General features: G+C 46.0%; 1 protein-coding gene and 1 pseudogene across 7 annotated transcripts in view; both read left to right on the top strand.

The window, feature by feature from the left end:
• The window catches only part of LOC139274135 (zinc finger protein 721-like), a 176,741-nt pseudogene that overhangs the window by 64,856 nt on the left and 85,578 nt on the right, over nt 1-26,307 (top strand).
• Nucleotides 17,590-26,307, top strand: part of LOC139273642 (zinc finger protein 239-like) — a 37,575-nt gene continuing 28,857 nt past the window's right edge. For all 7 annotated transcript variants that reach the window (XM_070890655.1, XM_070890654.1, XM_070890653.1 and 4 more), the window contains exons 1-2: nt 17,590-17,676; nt 18,066-18,231. The gene's annotated coding sequence lies outside the window, so the exon portion shown is untranslated. The remainder of the gene's footprint in view (nt 17,677-18,065; nt 18,232-26,307) is intronic.

Genomic DNA, 26,307 nt, shown 5'->3' with positions numbered 1-26,307 from the left:
TTTTTAAAAAGTGGTGTTACATTAGCTACCCTCCAGTCCATAGGAGCTGATCCAGAGTCAATAGACTGTTGGAAAATGATCACCAATGCATCCACTATTTCTAGGGCCACTTCCTTAAGTACTCTGGGATGCAGACTATTAGGCCCCGGGGATTTATCGGCCTTCAATCCCATCAATTTCCCTAACACAATTTCACGCCTAATAAGGATTTCCTTCAGACCCTCGGTCCCCGAGTATTTTCGGAAGATTATTTGTGTCTTCCTTCGTGAAGACAGAACCAAAGTATTTGTTCAATTGCTCTGCCATTTCTTGGTTCCCCATTATAAATCCACTTGAGTCTGACTGCAAGGGACCTAAGTTTGTCTTCACTAATCTTTTTCTCTTCACATATCTATAGAAGCTTTTACAGTCAGTTGTTATATTCCCTGCAAGCTTCCACTCATACTCTATTATCCCCCTCCTAATTAAACCCTCAGTCCTCCACTGTTGAATTCTAAATTTCTCCCAGTTTTCACGTTTGTTGCTTTTTCTAGCCAATTTATGTCTCTTCCTTGGCTTTAACACTATCCTTAATTTCCTTTGTTAGCCATGGTTGAGCCACCTTCCCAGTTTTATTTTTACTCCAGACAGTGATGAACAATTGCTGAAGTTCATCCATATGATCTTTAAATGTTTGCCACTGCTTATCCACCATCAACCCTTTGAGTATCCTTTGCCAGTCTATTCTTGCCAATTCACGCCTCATAACTTCAAAATTACCTTTCTTTAAGTTCAGGATCCTAGTTTCTGAATTAACTTTGTCACTCTCCATCTTAATAAGGAATTCTACCATATTATGGTCACTTTTCCCCAAGACTTAAGAACTGAGTGGAATACATCTTGGAACAGAGTTCCCACAAAATTTTTAAAAGATGAATCTACAAGATGTCCAAGTCTGACATTCGATTTCAACTTATGGGAAATATTCTGATAATTTATTACTGTCACAGGGTAAAGCAGCATCGTTACTTGAACATCACTTTAATCAAACTCAATGAGCAATCCGATCTCCAAAGTTAAACGTCTCCTTAAAGCTGACGGTGTCGGCAGTTCTGCAGCTCATTTCTCACTGTGTTCGTTCATTATTTATTCATTCATTCATTCTCGGGATGTGCGCGAGCCAGGTCGGCATTTATTGCCCATCCAGAATTGCTCCTTTAGAAGGTGGTGGTGAGCCGCTGCCTTCTTGAACTGTGTTGCAGTCTATGAATGAGGGTGATATCATAGAAACATACAAAATTCTGACAGGATTGGACAGGTTAGATGCAGGAAGAATGTTCCCGATGTTGGTGAAGTCCAGAACCATGGGTCACAGTCTAAGGATAAGGGGTAAGCCATTTAGGACCGAGATGGAGAAACTTCTTCACTCAGAGAATTGTGAACTTGTGGAATTCTCTACCACAGAAAGTTGTTGAGGCCAGTTCATTAGATATATTCAAAAGGGAGTTAGATGTGACCCTTATGGCTAAATGGATCAAGGGGTATGGAGAGAAAGCAGGAATGAGGTACTGAAGTTGCATGATCAGATTGAATGGTCATGCAAGCTCGAAGGGCTAAATGGCCTACTCCTGCACCTATTTTCTATGTTTCTGAGGTCAGGATGATGCGTGACATGAAAGGGAACCTGGAGGTGCTGGTCTTTCCATGCACCTGCTGTCCTTGTCCTTCTACACGGTGGAGATTATGGGTTTAGAAGGTGCAGTCGAAGAAGCCTTGGTGACTTCCTGCTCCAGAAGGTGCACACTACAGACATAGTGGTCCTCATCTTTTTAATCCAAGACAAGCAGCAGTCACCTGCTGAATACAGATATGTGTTGCATGTTGAGAAATGGTGCATACATCCCCAGTTGTGGCCTGGAATGATCCAGATGCATAGAATGAAAGTGCAGCTGTATAACCTTCACTTCAACTGACAAAGCAGTCCTCCTGATGTTTCTCGGTTGCAGGTCTGCTTTTACTAACTCACAGATCTCGGTTATCTTGCGGAAACACAGCCTTCTCAAACAGTCTGCAGCACTTAGGTGCAGGTATGAATGCCAATCTCGATAATACCCAACGTGATTAAGGCCTCCTGCCCATCATCCATGTCCTTTGAGGTTCCTCATGTGATGACATTGAATCAATCATCTTCCCCACCAGCACCATCATGCAGAAGGCTTGCACGAGATATGGCATTGTCAATATTGCCCCCATAATTAAATTGTACCTTTGCAAGAAGCAGGACAAGGAGTTAAAGCTTCTCTCCTCTCTCTCCCCAAGGTTAACACCCAAGTATGGACCACACCCTGGTCTGCACATGCTCAATAGGCTTCCTTAGAATGGGAAGCTAGGCTTTCATTGAGGACAGTCGGGGCAACAAAGTCTCATGCAATTCTTTCATTTAGATTTTTTTCAAAGTACCACCCCACTATCGACCTAACATCTCTTCACCGGGCTCGAGGGTCAGCCGGTATCGGGAGCAGTCGCCAGAGGTGCCAGGTATCGGGAGCAGTAGCCAGAGGTGCCAGGTATCGGGAGCAGTAGCCAGAGGTGCCAGGTATCGGGAGCAGTAGCCAGAGGTGCCAGGTATCGGGAGCAGTAGCCAGAGGTGCCAGGTATCGGGAGCAGTAGTAGTAGTGAGTAAAATCTAACAGTAATTAAGTACCAACATAGTTTATCTTTATCTATTTTTATTTTAATAATTTGCTGAGTGTGGGCCTCACCAAATGGCAGGATACCAGATCAGGCCCACCATAGAAAATTAGTTTGACATCTCTTGTTTTGAGGGAGCTTTATTCTGTATTTAACTCGTGCTGTACCTGCCCTGTGATCTTCCAAAACTCCCTAGATTCTCGATCGGTCCCAGCAGATGGGAAGGTAGCAAATATAACCCCGCTATTCAAGAAAGGAGGGAGAGATAAAACAGGGAACTGCACGTCAGTTAGCCTGATGTCCGTTGGCGGGAAAATGCTGGAATTCATTAATGAGGAAGTGGTAACGTCACACTTAGAAAATCAATATGATTAGGCAGAGTCAACATGGTTTTTGAAAGGGGAAATCGTGTTTTAGAAATTTTTAGAGTCTTTTGAGGATGTAACTATCAGGATAGATAAAAGGGAACCAGTGATGTTGTATATTTGGATTTCCAAAGGACATTCGATAAGGTGCCACATAAAAGATTGCTACACAAGACAAGGGCTCATTGGGTTGAGGGTAATATATTAGCATGGATTGATGATTGGTTAACAGTCAGAAAACAGAGAGTAGGGATAAACGGGCCATTTTCCAGTTGGCAGGCTGTAACTAGGGGAGTGCCCCAAGAATCAATGCTTGGGTCTCAGCTATTTATGATTGATATTAATTACTTAGATGAAGGGACTGAGCGCAATGTATCCAAGTTTGCTGATGATACAAAGCTAGGTAATAAAGGAGGACACAAAGAGTATGCAAAGGAATACCAACTGGTTAAGAGAGTGGGCAATAAAGTGACAGATGGAGCATAATGTGGGGAAATGTGAGGTTATTCATCTTAGTAGGAAGGACAGAAAAACAGAATATTTTTAAATTGTGAGAAAATGTTAAATGTTGGTGTTCAGAGAGGCTTGGGTATCCTCGTACAGGAAACACAAAGTTAGCATGTAGGTACATTACAGGAAAGATGTGATTGCACTGGAAAGGGTGTAGCGAAGATTTACAAGAATGTTGCCTACGCTGAAGAATTTTAGCTATGAGGAAAGATTGGAGATGCTGGGTCTCTTTTCTTTGGAACAGATGAGGCTGAGGGGAGACCTGATTGCGGTATATAAAATTATGAGGGGCCTGGATAAAGTGGATAGGAAGGATCTGTTTCCCTTGGCAGGAGGATCAACAATCAGGGAGCATAGATTTAAAGTAATTGGGGGGTGGTTTAGAAAAGATATGAGGGGAAATTTCCTCACCCAGAGGGTGGTGGGGGTCTGGAACTCACTGCCTGAAAGGGTGGTAGAGGCAAAAACCCTCACCACATTTAACAAAATACTTGGAAGTGCACTTGGTGTTATAACCTACAGGGCTACGGACCAAGAACTGGAAAGTGGGATTAGGCTGGATAGCTCCTGGTCAGCTGGCGCAGACACGATGGGCTGAAATGGCCTACTTCCATGCTGTAAGTTTCTATGATTATAGGTACAGCAGGCAATTAGGAAGGTGAATGACATGTTGTCCATTATTGCAAGGGGGTTGGAGTACAAGAGTAAGGAAGTCTTACTACAATTGTACAAGGCTTTGGTGAGATCACACCTGGAGTGCTGTGCACAGTTTTGGTCTCCTTATCTGAGAAAGGACATACATGCCTTAGAGGTGGTCCAACAAGATTCACTAGATCGATCCTTGGGATGAGAGGGTTGCTCTATGAGGAGAGATTGAGTAGATTGTGCCTATACTCTCTGGACTTTAGAAGAATGAGAGGAAATCTCATTGAAAAATATAAGATTCTGAGCAGGATTGACAGGGTAGATGCTGAGAGGTTGCTTTCCCTGGCTGGAGAGTCTAGCAATAGGGGGCATAGTCTCAGGATAAGGGGTGGGCCATTTCAGACCGAGATGAGGAGGAATTCTTTCACTGAGGATTGTAAATCATTAGAATTCTCTACCCAAAAAGGACTGTGGATGCTGAGTCATTGAATATATGCAAGGCTGAGATAGATAGATTTATGGACTCTCGGGGAATCACGGGATATGGAGAGCAGGCGGGAAGGTGAAGTTGAGGTCGAGGATTAGCCATGATCTTAGGCTCAAAGTGCTATATGGCCTACTCCTGCTTCTAATTCTTATGTTCTTAAAATGTTTCCAGAGACTGTAGGGTCTGTAACCAGAGGACACAGATTTAACTAGCAAAAGAATCAGAGGCGAAATGAGGAAATAAATACGCAATGAGCTGTTATGATCTGGAATACACGGCCTGAAAGGGGGCCGGGAGCAGATTCAGTAATACATTTCAAAAGGGATTTGGGTAAATACTTGGATAGGGAAAAATGCAGGGATATTGGGAAAGAGCAAGGGAAGTGGGATTAATTGGGATATTGGGAAAGAGCAGGAGTGGGACTAATTGGGATATTGGGAAAGAGCAGGGCGAGTGGGACTAGTTGGGATATTGGGAAAGAGCAGTGGGAGTGGGACTAGTTGGGATATTGGGAAAGAGCAGGGGGAGTGGGACTAGTTGGGATATTGGGAAAGAGCAGGGGGAGTGGGACTAGTTGGGATATTGGGAACGAGCAGGGGGAGTGGGACTAGTTGTGATATTGGGAAAGAGCAGGGGGAGTGGGACTAGTTGTGATATTGGGAAAGAGCAGGGGGAGTGGGACTAATTGGTTTGCTCTTTCAAATGAGTGCCGGCACAGGCACCAGTGGGCTGGATGTACACGTTCTGTGTTGTTATCATTCTTAGATTCTATAAGTAGTATACTACTAGTATAGTATTAGGAAGTCCCTTGTGTCAAGGATGACCCACTTCCACACCAAAAAGGGATGAGTGTACAGATGTTTCAATGAGGGACCTGACATTCTAGGTCCCGAGCTACATATTGAAGGGTGGAAGATGCCTGTGTGTGGATTTTTTTAACGTGTGGTGGCCGTTGCACACCAGCTACCACACGGGCTTGAGAGAGCCAGGTCTTGGTCCAGTGGCAAGGGTTAACCAAGACGACTGGAGACCAAGCTCTGCTGCGTCGAGAGGCGGGAGCTCGGAGCAGCGCGAGTCTGGGGATTTCAGGAGGCCTGTAAAGGCCCAGCGGCTGCATCGAGAGGCAGTTGGAGAGGCGGGAGCTCGGAGCAGCGTGAGTTCGGGACACCTGTAAAGGCCCAGCCGCTGCGTCGAGAGGCAGGAGTTCGGAGCAGCGCGAGTTCGGGGATTTCAGGAGGCCTATAAAGGCCCAGCCACTGCGTCGAGAGGCAGTTGGAGAGGCGGGAGCTTGGAGCAGCGCGAGTCCGGGGACTTCGGGAGTCCTATAAAGATCGTATTGCGGCACTGGAGCTGCGGGTGGATTCACTCTGGAGCATGCACAATACTGAGAATGACGTGAATAGCACATTTAGTGAGTTGGTCTTACCGCATGAAAAGGATACACAGTCAGAGGGCACAGGAGGGCAGGAAAAAGAGTGGGAGAGCTATAGTGATAGGGGATTCAATTGTAAGGGGAATAGATAGACGTTTCTGCGGCCGCAACCGAGACTCCAGGATGGTATGTTGCCTCCCTGGTGCAAGGGTCAAGGATGTCTCGGAGCGGGTGCTGGGCATTCTGAAAAGGGAGGGTGAACGATAGAAGTAAAGAAAGGGATGAGATCCTACAAGATGAATTTAGGGAGCTAGGAGCTAAATTAAAAAGTAGGACCTCAAAAGTAGTAATCTCAGGATTGCGACTAGTGCCAGGTGCTAGTCAGAGTAGGAATCGCAGGATAGCTCAGATGAATACGTGGCTTGAGGAGTGGTGCAGCAGGGAGGGATTCAAATTCCTGGGACATTGGAACCGGTTCTGGGGGAGGTGGAACATGTACAAACCGGACGGTCTGCAGGACCGGAGCCAATGTCCGAGGGGGAGTGTTTGCTAGTGCTGTTGGGGAGGAGTTAAACTAATATGGCAGGGGGTTGGGAACCTATGGAGACAGAGGGAAGTAGAATGGGGACAGAAGCAAAAGATAGAAAGGAGAAAAGTAAAAGTGGAGGGTAGAGAAACCCAAGGCAAAAAGCAAAAAGGGCCACATTACAGCAAAATTCTAAAAGGGGCAAAGTGTGTCAGAAAGACAAGCCTGAAGGCTCTGTGCCTCAATGCGAGGAGCATTCGGAATAAGGTGGACGAATTAACTGCGCAGATAGCAGTTAAAGGGTATGATGTAATTGGCATCACGGAGACATGGCTGCAGGGTGACCAAGGCTGGGAACTCAACATCCAGGGGTATTCGACATTTAGGAAGGATAGACAGAAAGGAAAAGGAGGCAGGGTGGCATTGCTGATTAAAGAGGAAATTAATGCTATAGTAAGAAAGGACATTAACTTGGATGATGTGGAATCGGTATGGATGGAGCTACGGAATACCAAAGGGCAGAAAACACTAGTGGGAGTTGTGTACAGACCACCAAGCAGTAGTAGTAAGGTTGGGACAGCATCAAACAAGAAATAAGGGATGCATCCAATAAAGATACAGCAGTTATCATGGGTGACTTTAATCGACATATTGATTGGGCTAACCAAACTAGTAGCAATGCGGTGGAGGAGGATTTCCTGGAATGTATCAGGGATGGTTTTCTAGACAAATTAGATTTCCACAAGGCATTCGATAAGGTGCCACACTGCAGAAGATAAAGGTACGCAGAGTCAGAGGAAATGTATTAGCATGGATAGAGAATTGGCTGGCTAACAGAAAGCAGAGAGTCGGGATAAATGGGTCTTTTTCAGGTTGGAAATCGGTGGTTAGTGGTGTGCCACAGGGATCGGTGCTGGGACCACAACTGTTTACAATATACATAGATGACCTGGAAGAGGGGACAGAGTGTAGTGTAACAAAATTTGCAGATGACACAAAGATTAGTGGGAAAGCGGGTTGTGTAGAGGACACAGAGAGGCTGCAAAGAGATTTAGATAGGTTAAGCGAATGGGCTAAGGTTTGGCAGATGGAATACAATGTCGGAAAGTGTGAGGGGGTCATCCACCTTGGAAAAAAAAACAGTAAAAGGGAATATTATTTGAATGGGGAGAAATTACAACATGCTGCGGTGCAGAGGGACCTGGGGGTCCTTGTGCATGAATCCCAAAAAGTTAGTTTGCAGGTGCAGCAGGTAATCAGGAAGGCGAATGGAATGTTGGCCTTCATTACGAGAGGGATGGAGTACAAACGCAGGGAGGTCCTGCTGCAACTGTACAGGGTATTAGTGAGGCCGCACCTTGAGTACTGCGTGCAGTTTTGGTCATCTTACTTAAGGAAGGATATACTAGCTTTGGAGTGGGTACAGAGACGATTCACTAGGCTGATTCCAGAGATGAGGGGGTTACCATATGATGATAGATTGAGTAGACTGGGTCTTTACTCGCTGGAGTTCAGAAGGATGAGGGGTGATCTTATAGAAACATTTAAAATAATGAAAGAGATAGACAAGATCGAGGCAGAGAGGTTGTTTCCACTGGTCTGGGAGACTAGAACTAGGGGGCACAGCCTCAAAATACGGGGGAGCCAATTTAAAACCGAGTTGAGAAGGAATTTCTTCTCCCAGAGGGTTGTGAATCTGTGAAATTCTCTGCCCAAGGAAGCAGTTGAGGCTAGCTCATAGAATGTATTCAAATCACAGATAGATAGATTTTTAACCAATAAAGGAATTAAGGGTTAAGGGGAGCGGGCGAGTAAGTGGAGCTGAGTCCACGGCCAGATCAGCCATGATCTTGTTGAATGGCGGAGCAGGCTCGAGGGGCTAGATGGCCTACTCCTGTTCCTAATTCTTATGTTCTTATGTTATGAATCCCACAGTCACTTGGAGCAGTACAATAATGTGTTGTTTCAAAGTCCAATCATATCGCACTGAAATGCAGATCCAATTTCACTCCCTTACTCACACACATGAACAGATAGACGCTGACAGTGTCAATCCACACTGATGTCTGTACACTGACTCTCAAACCCAACAGCTAACATACAAGAGCAGAGAAACAGAGGTAGTAGACTGAACCAATCCTCTTCCTGAGACAGTCATCGGTAATCGCAAACTATCATCCGCATATAGCAGGTGGAGAAGGAACCTAATGACTCCGCGCACCTTTATCTTCTGCAGTAACCTTTTGTGTGGCACCTTATCGAATGCCTTTTGGAAATCTAAATACATCACATCCATCGGTACACCTCTATCCACCATGCTCGTTATATCCTCAAAGAATTCCAGTAATTTAGTTAAACACGATTTCCCCTTCATGAATCCATGCTGCGTCTGCTTGATTGCACTATTCGTATCTGGATGTCCCGCTATTTCTTCCTTAATGATAGCTTCAAGCATTTTCCCCACTACTCTCTTTTGTCCACCCCCTTTTTTTAAACAGAGGCGTTACATTAGCTGCTTTCCAATCCGCTGGTACCTCCCCAGAGTCCAGAGAATTTTGGTAGATTAAAACGAATGCATCTGCTATAACTTCCGCCATCTCTTTTAATACCCTGGGATGCATTTCATCAGGACCAGGGGACTTGTCTACCTTGAGTCCCATTAGCCTGTCCAGCACTACCCCCATAGTGATAGTGATTATCTCAAGGTCCTCCCTTCCCACATTCCCGTGATCAGCAATTTTTGGCATGGTTTTTGTGTCTTCCTGTGAAGACCGAAGCAAAATAATTGTTTAAGGTCTCAGCCATTTCCACATTTGCCATTATTAAATCCCCCTTCTCATCTTCTAAGGGACTAACATTTACTTTAGTCACTCTTTTCCGTTTTATACATCGGTAAAAGCTTTTACTATCTTTTTATGTTTTGCGCAAGTTTACTTCCGTAATCTATCTTTCCTTTCTTTATTGCTTGCTTAGTCATTCTTTGCTGTCGTTTAAAATTTTCCCAATCTTCTAGTTTCCCACTAACCTTGGCCACCTTATATGCATTGGTTTTTAATTTGATACTCTCCTTTATTTCCTTGGTTATCCACGGCTGGTTATCCCTTCTCCTACCGCCCTTCTTTTTCACTGGAATATATTTTTGTTGAGCACTATGAAAGTGCTCCTTAAAAGTCCTCCACTGTTCCTCAATTGTGCCCCCGTTAAGTCTGTGTTTCCAGTCTACTTTAGCCAACTCTGCCCTCATCCCACTGTAGTCCCCTTTGTTTAAGCATAGTACGCTCATTTGAGACACTACTTCCTCACCCTCAATATGTATTATAAATTCAACCGTACTGTGATCACTCAGAGAGGATCTTTTACTTGGAGTTCGTTTATTATTCTTGTCTCATTACACAGGACCAGATCCAAGATAGCTTGCTCCCTTGTAGGTTCTGTAACATACTGTTCTAAGAAACAATCCTGTATGTATTCTATGAATTCCTCCTCAAGGCTACCCTGTGCGATTTGATTTGACCAATCGATATGCAAGTTAAAATCCCGCATGATTACTGCCGTTCCTTTTTCACATGCCTCCATTATTCTCTTGATTATTGCTCGCCCCATCGTGAAGTTATTATTTGGGGGCCTATAAACTACGCCCACCAGTGACTTTTTCCCCTTACTATCTCTAATCTCCACCCACAATGATTCAACATTTTCTTCATTAGAGCCAATATCGTCGCTCAAACTGCCCTGATATCATCCTTTATTAACAGAGCTACCCCACATTCTTTCCATTCTTGTCTATCTTTCTGAATTGTCAGATACCCCTGTATGTTTAATTCCCAGTCTTGGCCACCCTGCAACCACGTTTCTGTAATGGCCACCAAATCATACCCATTTGCAATGATTTGTGCCGTCAACTCATTTACTTTATTTCGAATGCTGCGTGCGTTTAGGTAGTGTTTTAATACTAGTTTTTAAATCATGATTTTTAGTTTTGACCTCTCCTGCACTCACTTTATATTCATACATATTGTCCCTTCCTATCACCTTGTGGTTTACACTTACCCCAGTGCTACTCTGCTCTGTTGCCTCCTGCCTTTTGCATTCTTTCTCAGGGTCCTGTTCATCTGAGCTCTCACCCACTCTAACTAGCTCAGGGCCCTCTCCTGGGTTCCGAATACTCCTTGCATTGAGGCACCGAGCTTTCATGCTCGCCTTTTTATTACACTTTGACCCTTTAGAATTTTGCTGTACAGTGGCCCTTTTTGTTTTTTCCCTGGGTTTCTCTGCCCTCCATTTTTACTCATCTCCTTTCTGTCTTTCATAATATAACTCTGGAAATTTGGATGACTGTGGGACTGACAGCTTCTGCTGCCTGTGACAATATGATTGAGGTCAGTTCTGTATCTCTGCGCTCTGTGAGTGATAATGTACTTACTGTGTGTGAGGAGGAGCTGCCTGCATTGTTCCTTGTGTTCCAGGTTGAGAAAAGATCACATTTATTCTGGCTTGAAGTATTTTACTCTGAGAATAATAATAGGAGAACACTTATAGTTATGATATGGACAGCCAATGGAGAGAATATAAAAATAAATTTATAATTAATGTGTTTGATTATAATAAAGTAAAGTATCTAGAGAGAGGAATCTGCAATACAAACAGTGTCACTGTCTGATCTCACTGCAGTACAGCGACACTCAGATTCACCACACCAGATGTGTAGGACGATTCTATCGTAAGTTATCAGCCCAAACCCAGCACTGGTCCATGAATGGGACCACCCGATTGGCACAGTCCAGGTTTATATCTCCCACTTCCATGGGATTACCTGTAAAATTCTGAATTGCTTCCTGGAATATAACCACAGGTACCTGGGCTGTAAAACAATTGTCTTGTTTATTGAAACAGAGTTAAGGGGCTGTGTCATTAACAGAATGTGACAGTGACCAGATTCTGACGTATCTGAGGGAGCGACAATGTATCTCTCGATCACCAGCAACATGGTTCTGAAGAATTCAAAGCACCGAAACAAAATAACCCATTTTTGAAATGTCACCCATCACATTCCTCTTCTGGTGCCTGCAATAGATGTACTTTGTGACACTCCTCACATCCTCACTGTCAGGCTGTGTTTCCACTGTTCAATGTCCAAGAACAACAGACATGGTGAGATTGGAACTGAATCAGGAACATTCATTATTGATTTGGGGAAAGAAAGCAGCAATGATTTGAAAGAGCGAGGTGATTTACTTTCTTTGTTACCTTACACTGAACACACACAGCCTGAGAATGGGCACCCCCTTCCCCCACTCACTCCATGTTCTGGAACTAGTTCCTGCTCCACTCCACCTCTTACAAACAGCCCCCGACTGCCGCTGAACTTACCCCGACTCAAAGCCCATCTGTGGGCACAGTCCCAATGCGATGAGCTGCTGTAAGGAGGCTGCTGTTTGCTCCCTTACTCGGGCTATCTCCTCAACCTGATGAGTTAAACGATCACCAGCCGAGCACAGAGGAAACGGTAGCCATTGACAGAGCTGGGGGAGCTCGCCTGGGCCCTTCCCGTCGGTTTAAACACTGTTTGGGGAGGGGAGGAGCAGCATGTATTTAGCGCATGCTCAGATCATCTTTTTGTCACAAATTAAATTAGCAAAAATGGGCTTGTTTCACAAGTTGCTTTTATCACTAATTAAATGGGCCACATTGAGAGCATGTTAGTTATCATCCGAATTACTGAAAAAACGATTGTGTGAGCCTGACACTGGAGTAAGAGTGCCAAAACTATTTACTCATTCCGTCAGTCTCTGGTGTGTGTTTCCCTGTCAGTTTCCAATAGGCGAGTATGGGTTTGATTTGCATATTATTGCTCAGATACGTGGGTGTGGGTTTCATACTGTACCTGTCAGTTTCTGTTACATCAGAACTGGAGGAGGCCATTCAGCCCCTCGAGTCTGTTACACAGGAATAGAAGTGGCTATTCAGCCCCTAGAACCTGTTACATAAGAACTAAAGGAGGCCATTGAACCCATTCTAGCCCGATACATAGGTATAGGGGGAGGTCATTCTGCCCCTAGAGCTTGTTACATATGAACAGGAGGCGGCCAGTATCTCCAATCTGTTACACTAGGAACAGGAGGTGGTCATCAGCCCCCTCAGGCCTGTTATACAGGAATAGGAGGAAGCCATTCAGCACCACAAACATATTTAATTCGGATAACCTGTCTGTGTATCCGCACACTGTGATCGGTACCGTACCTACTGTGTGTGAGAAGGAGCTGGTTACACTGTTCCTTATGTCTCAGGTGGTGGAAACTTCACATTTGTTCCGGTTCCTTCAATTCCTTGCCTGTAGGAAGAAAAGGTATCTCTGATCATTCAATAGGAGAGGTCAAAAAGACTAACGTGATGAATGTAATCGTTCAATTAGTAATCATTATGAACATTCGCAAATGGAAGCCAGCGATACAAACAGTGTCAGTGTCTGACTCCACTGCAGTACTGCAGCACTCAGCTTCTGCACACCGAGTGTGTTGGGCAGATTTACAGCAATTTACTGACATCCAGACACAACCCAACCCCTGCCCTGCTTCAGGAATGGGACTACCCGATGGAGCACGGACTTTTACACAGTTCAGATTGCTGCTCCCCTCTCCCAGGGCACTAACCGTTCAACCAAAAACAAAGAGCCGCTGTTTAAAACGTGTCCTTCACATTTCTCACCCGGTGCCTGCAATAGATGCTTCTTGTATAAATCCTCAGTGTCCGGCTCTGCTTCCACTGCTCACTGTCCAATGATCATCATCATAGGCAGTCCCTTGGAATCAAGGAAGACTTGCTTCCACTCCTGAAGCGAGTTGTTTGGTTGCTGAACAGTCCAATACGAGAGCCAGAGTCCCTGTCACACATAGTCATTGAGGGAAGTGGGGTGGGGGGAGGGGGGTGCGTGGGACTGGTTTACCGCACGCTCTTTCCGCTGCGCTTGATTTCTGAAGGCTCTTGGCGATGAGGTGCTCAGCGCACTCCCGGATGCACTTCCTCCACTTAGGGCGGTCTTGGGCCAGGGCCTCCCGGGTGTCAGTGGGAATGTCGCACTTTATCAGGGAGGCTTTGAGGGTGTCCTTGTAATGATTCCGCTGCCCACCTTTGGTTCGTTTGCCATGAAGGAGTTCAGAGTAGAGCACTTGCTTTGGGAGTCTTGGACAACAAACATGGTGACACTGGAACTAAAGCAGGAACATTCACTTCTGGTTTGCAGCAATGATTGTAAATAGCAGATCCTTCTCATTCTGTCTCCCTTACCCGGGACACACGCTGTCCACACACAGCCCGAGAATGGCCTCTCCCTTCCCCCATTCACTCCATGCACTGAGACCAGTTCTTGCTCCACTCCGCCTGTTACACACAGCGCCCGACTCCCCCTGAACTTCCCCCAGACTCAGTGCCGATCTCTGAGCCCATCTGCGGACACAGTCCCAAAGCGATGTGCTGCTGTAAGGAGGCTGCTGCTCGCTGCCTTACCCCGGGGCTGCGGTGTCTCCATTCCCAGCTGTTTAAACCATCTTCTTCCGCTCACTGAGTGAATGGCGCTCACAGGTGGGGCTGGGGGAGGGGAGGGCGCATGTGATCTTCTGCTCACTGGAAATCGACACAGGGGGCGGGGCTTATTCACACATGCGCAGTCTATAATCAGCAAAGTGAACTTTCCCAATTCACTTTAATCAGAGTATGAGCAAAGGAACTGGGGGGGGGGGGGCAAGGACCAGCCAGCCAGCCTGTCTGGGCAGGATCCTCTTATTTCACATGATGTGGACACACTTGTGAGTACAACACTGACACATAGAAACATAGAAAATAGGTGCAAGAGTAGGCCATTCGGCCATTCAATGAGTTCATGACTGAACATGCAACTTCAGTACCCCATTCCTGCTTTCTCACCATATCCGTTGAGCCCTCTAGTAGTAAGGACTACATCTAACTCCTTTTTGAATATATTTAGTGAATTGGCCTCAACAACTTTCTGTGGTAGAGAATTCCACAGGTTCACCACTCTCTGGATGAAGAAGTTTCTCCTCATCTCGGTCCTAAATGGCTTACCCCTTATCCTTAGACTGTGATCCCTGGTTCTGGACTTCCCCAACATTGGGGACATTCTTCCTGCATCTAACCTGTCTAAACCCGTCAGAATTTTAAACGTTTCTATGAGATTCCCTCTCATTCTTCTGAACTCCAGTGAATACAAGCCCAGTTGATCCAATTTTTCTTCATATGTCAGACACTGTTTCTCTCTCTGGTGCTATACATGAATGTGTGATACTAGTATTGAGCCTAATATGCAGACACAGTTAGGCTGTTTAAGACTGATACTATGCCTGTCGCTCTGCCGCTCACTCTGATAGCCATCTCTGGGTGATGAGGATGGGATGGATAGATCACTGTTAAATGTCCCTCAGTTTAGGAGGAGAGAGAGACAGACAAAAAGAGGCTGGTAGGGCGGTGAACACAATTTATATTTTCACGTTAATCAAATATATTGGCATATATGAAGGGGAACTAATGTTTGACAAATTTGCTAGAATTCTTTGAGGATGTAACGAGAAGGGTGGATTAAGGGGAACCAGTGGATGTGATGTATTTGGACTTCCAGAAGGCATTTGACAAGGTGCCACATAAAACATTACTGCACAAGATAAAAGTTCACGGAGTTGGGGGTAATATATTAGCATGGATAGAGGCTTGACTAACTAACAGAAAACAGAGAGTTGGGATAAATAGTTCATGCTCTGGTTGGCAATCAGTAACCAGTGGCGTGCCGCAGGGATCAGTGCTGGGACCCCAACTATTTACAATCTATATTAACTTGGAAGAAAGGACCAAGTGTAACGTAGCCAAGTTTGCTGATGATACAAAGATGGGAGGAAAAGCAATGTGTGAGGAGGACACAAAAAATCTGCAAAAGAACATAGACAGGCTAAGTGAGTGGGCAAAAATTTGGCAGATGGAGTATAATGTTGGAAATTGTGAAGTCATGCACTTCGGCAGAAAAAAAATCAAAGAGCAAGTTATTTTATAAATGGAGAAAAATTGCAAAGTGCTGCAGTACAGCAGGACCTGGGGGTACTTGTGCATGAAACACAAAAGGATAGTATGCAGGTACAGCAAGTGATCAGGAAGGCCAATGGAATCTTGGACTTTATTGCAAAGGGGGTGGAGTATAAAAGCAGGAAAGTCTTGCTACAGTTATACAGGGTATTGGTGAGGCCACGGCTGGAATACTGCATACAGTTTTGGTTTCCTGATTTATGAAAGGATATACTTGCTTTGGAGGCTGCTCAGAGAAGGTGCACGAGGTTGATTCCGGAGATGAGGGGGTTGACTTATGAGGAAAGGATGAGTAGGTTGAGCCTCGACTCATTGGAAGTCAGAAGATTGAGAGGTGATCTTATCGAAACGTATAAGATTATGAGGGGGCTTGACAAGGTGGATGCAGAGAGAATGGTTCCACTGATAGGGGAGACTAGAACTAGGGGGCATAATCACAAGAAGGGGCCACCCATTTAAAACTGAGACGAGGAGAAATTTCTTCTCTCAGACGGTTGTAAATCTGTGGAATTCGCTGCCTCAGAGAGTTGTGAAAGCTGGGACATTGAATAAATTTAAAACAGAGATAGACAGTTTCTTAACCGATAAGGGAATAAGGGGTTATGGGGAGCAGGCAGGGAAGTGGACTTGAGTCCATGATCGGATCAGCCATGATCATATTAAATGGCGGAGCAGGCTCGAGGGGCCATACGGCCATACTTTTGCTCCTATTTCTTATGTTCTTATGTAAATTTGAGGTCATCCAAAACTCGACAGCCCATGTCCTAACTTGCACCAAGTCCCGATCACCCCCGTGCTCGCTGACCTACATTGGCTCCCAGTTAAGCAACGCCTCGATTTCAAAATTCTCATCCTTGTTTACAAATCCCTCCATGGCCTTGCCCCTCCCTATCTGTAATCTCTTTCAGCCTCACAATGCCACGTGATGTCTGCGTTCCTCAAAATTGGCCCGCTTGAGCATTCCTGATTAGAACTGTTCAACATCGGTGGCCGTGCCTTCAGCTGCCTGGGCCCCAAGCTCTGGAACTCCCTCCCTCAGCCTCTGGACATTTCTTTCCCCCTTTAAGGTGCCCCTTAAACTACACTTTGACCAACTTTTGGTCATCTGCTATAATTTCTTCTTATGTGGCTCGGTGTCAAATTTATTTGCTTTGTCTTATAACACTGAAGTGCCTTGGGACATTTTACTACGTTAAAAGCAGTATATAAATAAAGTTGTTGTTGTTGAAAGCAATGGGAGCTCCCATTATTACCAATGAGAATACTAGATGTTCATTGGTGGTTCAGGCCCACGTGATCCCAGGATACAAAAACATACCTGGAAGACATGTTCCTGTACACTGCACTACGAAACTCAGACTCCGAACCTCTCCGCCTCTTTCCTACTTTCAGACCCTCCTTAAAACCTACCTCTTTGACCCAGCTTTTGGTCATCTGCCGCAATTTCTTCTTCTGTGGCTCGGTGTTAAATGTATGTGTTGTGTCCTGTAACACTGCTGTGAAGCGCCTTGGGACGTTTTACTTCGTTAAAGACGCTCGATAAAGAAAAATTAGTATTAATACTGCAGGAGTTAGAAATTGAGTGGTCTGTGAGTCCGGCGCAGGCGCACTGCGAGCGGTCCCGCCCCTCAGCACCGACGTCACAGGCGATGTGGACGGAGCTGTGACGTCTCCTGGTAACAGTTGAACGGCCGCAATTTTTGAAATCAGGAACCACGTGACCCCCGAGCTGCCCAGCGCGCCTTCATCACAGTGGGCGGGGCTCTGCGGCGCTACCGGCTCCTATTGGTGAGAGTGGCTGGCAATCTTCTTCGTGCAGCCAATAGACGGACGGGAATTCACTGAAGGTCATTAATTTATGCAGGAACGCGCACTGTGGCCGCAGTGCGCATGCTCGGTACCGCCCTCCCCACCCCCAGTCCCCGGATCCCGCGCAGTTTGCTGTAACCAGCGGTTGGACAATGTGGGGAACCGGGGGCCGCAGGGAACCGGACTGATGGTGGGCGGCTGGGGCCTGGTGAGTCTGTGAGGGAAAACACCGAACTGAACACAGCCCCGGAGTTCAGGGTTTGGGGACATGCGGGAGATAGACTGAAACTTCCAGTGAGCTCAGACAGTGTGTAACCCGGGGGCCCAGTGAGATCAGACAGTGTGTAACCCGGGGGCCCAGTGAGATCAGACAGTGTGTAACCTGGGGGCCCAGTGAGATCAGTTAGTGTGTAACCCGGGGAGAATCTGGTGATTTTTTGTAAATCCAGACGGGCGGGTCAGGAATCTTGAGGAATAGAATAAAATCAAACAGAAATACTGGACATATACTTTTCTGAAACGTTGGAAAAACACTTTACACTACATTCCACTTCACAACATTAATATTCTTCTAATTTTCTGCCCTGTCATAATTAGATCTCCCGGTGAATGGCGGAGTGATTGAGAAAGTTCCACAGCTGGAAGGAAACAGGGATTGTGGACTGAGGAACAACAGCAGGTGAACCAGCACAGGATTGTGAGAGCACCAACCAGGGAGCCCTTTCCGATTGAAAGCGCTTCAATAGATCGACTGGGGAGAAAGGTAAGAGAAAGTGCCATTTACTCAGATACACACCGGTCCTGTAGACAGTACACACAGGTTACAAGGTAAGACAGGAAATGAGACTGGGAGAGACTGACCACCGAGCACAATTATCCAGCATGAGGCCGTGCAATGGGATGTGAAGTGAGATCACTTTCTGTCTCTGAATACAGTCACAGTGAATCTTGTGTGTGTTTTAGAGTAAAGGGCTTTGATCTAAGAGGTGACTCCAGTTTGAGGCAGAGCCCAGGAGATGGACCCGTCTCTGTACATTAGGTGGGGCTGAACTCACACCGACACCATCAGATCTCAATGTTCAAATATTTCCCATCTGGTGAGAAAGCCAATGGAAAGATTGAACCGGAAGCACGTCGTCAATTCATTGATCATGATGCACAGACCAATCTGAAATACCAGCACGGCCTATCACTGACAGAATCAATTATTCATTCATGAACATTTGGAATTAACAGAAAATATATTGATAAGTACTACTATTGAAGTATTGGCCACTCGAGGTATGTAGTATTCTAATAAACTGAAACACAGATATGGAGAGTTGAAATTTATTGATTGCCGTCGTACTTGACCCTGAGATAAGCTTCCGAACCCATATTCCCTCAATCACCAAGTACATTTACTTCCAGCTCCATAACATCGCCGGTCTCTGCCCCTTCCTCAGCTCAACTGCTCAAACCCTCATCCATGCCTCTGTTACCACTACATTGGACTATTTCCAATGCTCTCCTGATCGGCCTCACACCTCGCACTCTCCGCAAGCTTAAGCTTATCAAAAACACTCCTGCCCGTATCCTTACTCCAGAACACAAGAAGTAGCAGCAGGCGTAGGCCATATGGCCCCTCCCGTCTGCTCCGCCATTCAGTAAGATCTCTGTTCGATAGAGAATTTCAAAGATTCACAACTCTTCAGTGAAGAAATATCTCATCTCCGTCTTAAATGGCCGATCTCTTATCCTAATACTAGGACTCCTAGCTCTAGACTATTCAGCCCTTGTCAATTCTATATTTCAATGATATCACCTTCCATTCTTCTAAACTCCAGAGAATATAGGCCTATTCGACTCAGTCTGTCCTCAGCCCTCTCATCCCAACTTGTACCAATTTCCATTCATCCCTGTGCTCACTGAACTACATTGGCTCCTGCTCCATCGATTTCAAAATGCTGATCCTTGTTTTGAAATCTGTCCAGGACCTTACCCCTCCCTATTGCTGTAACCTCCTCCAGCCCTACAACCCTCAGAGATCTTTGCATTCCTCCAATTCTGGCCTCTTGAGCAGCCCTAATTTTCATCCCTCCAATATTGGTGGCCATAACTTCAGCTGCCGAGACCATAAGCTTTGGAATTCCCTCCCTAAACCTCCACCTTCAAAATGCTCCTTAATACCTACCCTTTTGAACAAGCTTTTAATCCTGTGGTAGTATTTCCTTACGTGACTGGATATTAAATTCTGTTTGCTAACGGTCCTGTGAAGTGCCTTGGAACATTTTACTACGTTTAAGGTGTGATATAAATGCAATTTGTTGCTGATAACTGAAGATATTTATAATTGTAATATAACAAAACTACAGGCATGGGGAATTGTAATAGATTGATAACTGCAGAGGAAGAGGATTGTTTTGTATTGCTAACAGCGTGAATTATTTTAACGTGAGGTGGCCATTGCACACCGGCTACCACAAGGGCTTGGCAGAGCAAGGTCTTGGTCCAATGGCAAGGGGATCCAAGACGGCTGGACACCAAGCTCTGCTGCATGTTTCCTCTGGTACTGACACTCACTGGAGTACAGTTTCCTCTGGCACTGACTCACTGGGGTACATTTTTCTCTGGCACTGACTCTCACTGGGGTACAGTTTCCTCTGGTACTGACACTCACTGGAGTACAGTTTCCTCTGGCACTGACTCTCGCTGGGGTACAGTTTCCTCTGGCACAGATTTACTGTGTATCTAATTCATGCTGTCCCTGCCCTGGGAGTGCTTGATGGGACAGTATAAAGGGAGCTTTGCTCTTTACCGAACCCGTGCTGTACCTGACCTGGAATTGTTTGTTGGGACAGTGTAGAGGGAGCTTTGCTCTGTCTCTAACCCGTGCTCTGCCTGCCCTGTGAGCTTTGATGGGTCGCTGTAGGGGAAGCTTTCCTCTGAATCTAACCTGTACTCCAACTGCCTGAGTTGTATCTGATGGGACAGTTTTGAGAGAGGTTTACTCTGTATCTCATCATCATCATCATTGGCAGTACCTTGAAACATAGAAAATAGGTGCAGGAGTAGGCCATTCGGCCTTTCGTGCCTGCACCACCATTCAATATGATCATGGCTGATCATGCAACTTCAGTACCCCATTCCTGCTTTCTCTCCATAATCCTTGATCCCTTTAGCTAAAAGGGTCAAATCTAACTCCCTTTTGAATATATCTAATGAACTGGTCTCAACAACGTTTTGTGATGGAGAATTCCACAAGTTTACAATTCTCTGAGTGAAGAAGTTTCTCCTCATCGCGGTCCTAAATGGCTGACCCCTTATCCTTAGGCTGTGACCCCTGGTTCTGGACTTCCCCAACATTAGGAACATTCTTCCTGCATCTAACCTGTCCAATCCCGTCAGAATGTTATATTTTTCTGTGAGATCCCCTCTCATTCTTCTAAATTCCAGTGAATATGAGCCTAGTCGATCCAGTCTTTCTTCATATGTCAGTCCTGCCATCCCGGGAATCAGTCTGGTGAACCTTCGCTGCACTTCCTCAATAGCAAGAATGTCCTTCCTCAGATTAGGAGACCACAACTGTACACAATATTCAAGGTGTTGCCTCACCAAGGCCCTGTACAACTGCAGTAAGACCTCCCTGCTCCTATACCCAAATCTTCTCGCTATGAAGGCCAACATGCCATTTACCACCTTCACCGCATGCTGTACCTGCATGCCAACTTTCAATGACTGATGTACCATGACACCCAGGTCTCGTTGCGCCTCCCCTTTTCCTAATCTGTCACCATTCAGATAATATTCTACCTTCCTGTTTTTGCCACCAAAGTGGATAACCTCACATTTATCTACATTATACTGCATCTGCCATGCATTTGCCCACTCACCTAACCTGTCCAAGTCACCCTGCAGCCTCTTAGCATCCTCCTCACAGCTCACACTGCCACCCAGCTTAGTGTCAGCTGCAAACGAGGATGACTTGCTTCCACGCCAAAAAAGGTTGAGTTCACAGGTGTTTCAATGAAGGACCTAATATTCCAGATCCTGAACTACATCCTCAAGGGTGGAAGATGCCTGTGCGTGGCTTTTTTTAACGTGTGGTGGCCGTTGCACGCCAGCCACCACATGGGAAACTCTGTATCTAATCTGTGCTGTGCCTGCTCTGGCATTGTTTGATGGGACAGTGTAAATGGAGGTTTACTCTGTATCTAATCCGTGCTATTACCCGCCTTGGAAATATTTGATGGGACATTGTAGAGGAAACTTTACGCTGTATCTAATCCGTGCTATACCTGTCCTGTGAGTTTTTGATGGGACAGTGTAGAGGGAGCTTTGCTCTGTATTTAACCTGTGCTGTACCTGCCCCGGGAGTGTTTTTGGAACAGTGCAGAGGGAGCTTTACTCTGCACCTAACCCGTGTTGTACCTGCACTGGGAGTGTTTGATGGGATAATGTAGAGGGAGGTTTACTGTGTATCTAACCTGTGCTAACCTAGCAAGTTGTGAGGAGGATGCAAAGAATTTACAAACAAATATAGATAGGCTAAGTGAGTGGGCAAAGCTTTGGCAGATGGAGTACAATGTGGGGAAAATGTGAGGGTATCCACGTTAGTAGGAGTAATTAAAAAGCAAATTATTATTTAAATTGTGAGAGATTACAAAATGCGGTGGTACAGTGGGATCTGGGGGTCCTTGTACATGAAACACAAACATTTAGCATGCAGTTACTGCAATTAATTAGGAAGGCAAATGGAATGTTGGCCTTTATTGCAAGGGAGATGGGATATAAAAGTAGGGAAGTCCTGCTCCAACTGTACATGGCATTGGTAAGACCACAACTGGAGTACTGCGTACAGCTTTGGTCTCCTTATTTCAGGAAGGATATACTTGCACTGGAGGCAGTTCAGAGAAGGTTCACGAGGTTGATTGCTGAGATGAAGGGGTTGTCATAATGAGAAAGGTTGAGCAGGTTGGGCCTGTACACATTGGAGTTTAGAAGACTTAGAGGTGATCTTATTGAAACGTATAAGATTCTGAGGGGGCTTGACAGGGTAGATACAGAGAGGATGTTTCCCCACGTGGGGGAATCTAACACTAGGGGGCATAGTTTCAGAATAAGTTTCATTTGAAAGGGAAATCAGAAGGTGTTTCTTCTCTGAGGGTTGTGAATCTTTGGAATTCGTTACCTCAGAGAGCTGTGGGGGCTGGGTCATTGAATGTATTTAAGGTGGGGATAGACAGATTTTTGAAAGATAAGGGAGTCAAGGATTATGGGGAGCGGGCAGGGAAGTGGAGTTAAGGCCTGAATCTGATCAGCCATGATATTGAATGGCGGAGCAGGCTCGAGGGGCCAAATGGTCTGCTCTGCTCCTATTTCTTATGTTCCATACCTGCCCTTGGAGTGATGGATGGGACAGTGTAGAGGGAGATTTGCTCTGTATCTAATACTTGCTGTACCTGCCCTTGGAGTGTTTGATGGGACAGTGTACAGAGAACTTTATGCTGTATCTAATCAGTGCTGGACCTGCCCTGGTACTGTCTGATGGGACAGTGTAGAGAGAACTTTACTCTCTGCATAACCCATGCTGTACCTGCCTTGTGAGCGATTGATGGGACACTGCAGAGGGAGCTTTCCTCTGTATCTAACCCGTACTCTACCTGCCCTAGTTGTATTTGATGGGACAGTGTAGTGGGAGCTTTCCGCTATATTGAATCCGGGCTGTACCTGCCCGAGGAATGTTTGATGGGGCAGTTTAGAGGGAGATTTGTTCTGCATCAAATCGTGCTGTACCTGCCCTGGCATTGTTTGATAGGAGAGTATAGAGGAAGCTTTACCCTCTGTCTAACCCATGCTTTACCTGCCCTTGGAGTGTTTGTTGGCCGGTGTAGAGCAAGCTTTACTCTGTATCTAACCTGTGCTGTACCTGCTCTGGCATTGTTTGATGAGCCAGTATAGAGGGAGCTTTACTCTGTATCCAACCTGTGCTATGCCGGCCCTGGGAGTATTTGATGGGACAGTGTAGAGGGAGACCCGAGGTTGCAAGCCATCAGGTCCAGGGGGCTTTTCCACCTTTCATCCCATTATTTTACTGAGCACTTTTTCTTTAGTGATTGCTTTAAGTTCCTCCCTCGCTATAGCCCTTGATTATCTATTATTGGGGTGTTTTTAATGTCTTCTACCGTGAAGACTGATACAAAATATTTGTTCAAAGTCTCTGCCATTTCCCTGTTCCCCATTATTAATTCCCCAGTCTCATCCTCTAAGGACCAACGTTTACTTTAGCTACCCTATCCTTTTTACATACCTGTAGAAGCTCTTTTTATATTACTTGCTAGTTTACTCTCATAATCTACCTTCCCTCTCTTTATTATTTCTTTAGTCATCATTTGCTGTTTTGAAAAACATTTGCCAATGCTCTGGCCTCCCACTAACCTTGGCCACTTTGTATGCCATTGTTTTCAATTTGATACCATCTGTTACTTCCTTCATTAACCGCGGATAGTTCTCTCGTCGCTTAAAGTCTTTCCTTCTCATCGAAATATATTTGCTCGTGGCTCAGGTAGTAATCAGAGATTATTGCCTTTGTGGTTCTGCTTTTTAATTTAGCCTCTAGCTGTTCAAAATCCTTCAGCAGAACCGCTTTCTTTGTTCTACCTATGTCATTGGTACCGACGTGGACCACGACAACTGGATCTTCCCCCTCCCATTCCAATTCCTCTTCAGCCCAGAGGAGATGTCCTTAACCTTGGCACCACGCAGGCATCACAGCCTTCGGGACTCACGCACTCAGCTGCAGAGAACAGTATCTATCTCCGAAACTATACTGTTTCCTAACACTACAACATTTCTTTTTACTCCCCCCCCACTTGAATGGCCTCCTGTACCACGGCGCTGTGGTCAGTTTGCTCATCCTCCCTGCAGTCCCTGCCCTCGTCCAAAAATCTCGTACCTGTTGGACAATTGCAAGGACTGAGGCACCTCTATCACTATCTCCTGGGTCCCCACAGCTGCCTCGCTCGTAGTCACACCCTCCTGTCTCTAACTACGGACCAAATTTGAATTAATGAATCTAAGGGGTGTGACTGTCTCCTGAAACTCGGTCGAGGTAACTCTCCCCCTCCCTGATGTGTCGCAGTGTCTGCAGCTCGGACTCCAGCTCATCAACATGGAGCCGAAGTTCCTCGAGCAGCCAACACTTACTGCAGATGTGGTCGCCGTGGACCTCAATGGGGTCAACCAGCTCCCACATGCAGCAGCAGTAACACATCGCCTGCCCTGCCATCTCGAATGTATTTAATTAATTTTTCACATTTTGAAAGTTTAGATTTTTAATCCCAGCTCTTAATTTAAACCAATGCCGAAGAAAAGAGAGAAAAACTGACCAACCAATCACTTCCCTGCTTTACTGTGACATCACATTTTGAATCTTTTTACTTCTTATCCTCCTAGGTCACTTGGTGCTGTTTCGGCTGTCTGCTCGGCTGACTCACGCCCTTTGTAGGCTTGCCACTGATCCCACTCTCGCGCCCTTTCCGAAGTCCCGCTGCTTGGCTGACTCATGCCCTTTGTAGTCTTGCCGCTGCTCCCGCTCTCGAGCCCTTTCCGAAGGGATGGGCGCAAGTCGGTTTTTCCTCTCGTGTTGGTTCTCTCACCACCTGCTGCAGGCCCAGTCTGGCAGCTATGTCCTTCAGCACTCGGCCAGCTAGGTCAGTAGTGGTGCTACCGAGACAGTCGTGATGGACATTGAAGTCCCCCACACAGAGTACATTCTGTGCACCTTGTTATTCTCAGTGCTTCTTCCAAGTGGTGTTCAACATGGAGGAGTATTGATTCATCAGCTGGGGGAGGATGGTAGGTGGTCATCAGCAGGAGGTTTCCTTGTCCATGCTTGACCTGAAGCCACGAAACTTCATGGGGTCCGGAGTCAATGTTGAAGACTCCCAAGGCCACGCCCTCCCGATTGTATACTACTGTACCGCCACCCCTGGTAGGTCTGTCCTCACGGTGGGACAGGACATACCCAGGGATGGTGATGGAGGAGTCTGGGACATTGGCTGAAAGGTATGATTCTGTGAGTATGACGATGTCAGGCTGTTGCTTGACTAGTCTGGGACATCTCTTCCAATTTTGGCACAAGTCCCCAGATATTGGTGAGAAAGACTGGGCTGGGTGGGCCGTTGTCGGGTCCGTAGCCGGTGCGGAGGTCGATGCCGGGTGGTCCGTCCGGTTTTATTCTTCTTATTGTTTTTCGTAGCGGTGGATCAATTGATGAATCAATATGATCTTATTGAATGGTGGAGCAGGCTCGAGGGGCCAAAGGGCCTACTCCTGCTTCTTATGTGCTTATTCCCTAGCCCAGATCCTGTCTCTATATTAAGAGCAATGGTCCCAACACTGACCCTGGGGACACCACTGTTTACATCCCTCCAGTCTGAAGAACATCCATTAACCACTACTCTCTGTTTTCTGCCCTTTACCCAACTTCCTCTCCACGCGGCCCCACTCCCTTTAATACCATGAGCCTTAATTTGATCAACAAGCCTCCTGTCCGGCACCTTATCAAACACCTTTTGACAATCCATCTACACAACATCCACTGCATTTCCTTTCTCACTGCACTGTGTTATTTCCTGCAATAATCCCTGCTGTCTGTCCTGAATCAATCCATTTCATTACCAAATGTTGCGACGTTTACTTCTGTAACCAGAATCCCCCGCGCAGGGGTAAAGTGCTCTATCAATGACACCAGGAGCCCAGACACGGGACCAGGCTGTGCTCTGAGCAGGTGCAGTGCCAGCGGTGGAGGTTGTCTGAGGCGGAAGAGATGCTCCGTGAGTTGGTAGAAGCTTGTGAG

Source organism: Pristiophorus japonicus, chromosome 9 (assembly GCF_044704955.1).
Source record: "Pristiophorus japonicus isolate sPriJap1 chromosome 9, sPriJap1.hap1, whole genome shotgun sequence".
Classification (NCBI taxonomy): domain Eukaryota; kingdom Metazoa; phylum Chordata; class Chondrichthyes; family Pristiophoridae; genus Pristiophorus; species Pristiophorus japonicus.
Note: the sequence above shows the minus strand (reverse complement) of the source record. Positions and strands in the feature narration are given on the sequence as shown.